Below are 664 nucleotides of genomic sequence, written 5' to 3' on the forward strand. Positions count from 1 at the left end.
GCGGACGGGTAGGTGGCCCAACAAGACAATGTGCCCAGGGGCCTTTGAATTCTGAATCCAGGCCTGCTCACTGAGCAGTATAGAGTCTCCATCACTATACTGGGGTGTTAGGACCCACATAGACCACAGGATAAGCATCACCTGCTGGCCTCACTAGCACTACTTCCGGCAGCAACCTAGCTTTCCCATGTGGTCTCCCATTGTACTTTATTGTGTTTCATTCAGCATATTTTTAGACATTTACATTTGTCAACTATTGAAGTGGATCAAAACCTCTCATCAAATTTGTCCTAAAACCAAAACAATACCCGTTCTTATAAGACAACTTCACTTAAAAAATGACTTTTGCTGCTTGTTCAAACTACACATTTAAAATGAGTTGACACAACACAATTCTTATGTTTTTTGGGGGGACAACCTAATTGTTTTATGTTCAATCTACTTAAATTTGTAAGTTCACGTAATCAATTTGTTTTGGGACAACAGTTTGGATTTGTGTGGAACCCACGCTTTTTTTAAGAATGTTTGATTAACTTTTTTGATCCACTTTAAATGTTGACTACAGTGCATGCGATTTGCAGTGATTAATGATTTGGTTTATTCTGACGGTATTGAAAAGAGAGAAGTGAATGAGGAAGAAGTGAGAAAACGAGAGATCATGTGT

This window comes from Danio rerio, chromosome 16 (assembly GCF_052040795.2).
Source record: "Danio rerio strain M-AB ecotype USA chromosome 16, GRCz13ab, whole genome shotgun sequence".
Taxonomy (NCBI): domain Eukaryota; kingdom Metazoa; phylum Chordata; class Actinopteri; order Cypriniformes; family Danionidae; genus Danio; species Danio rerio.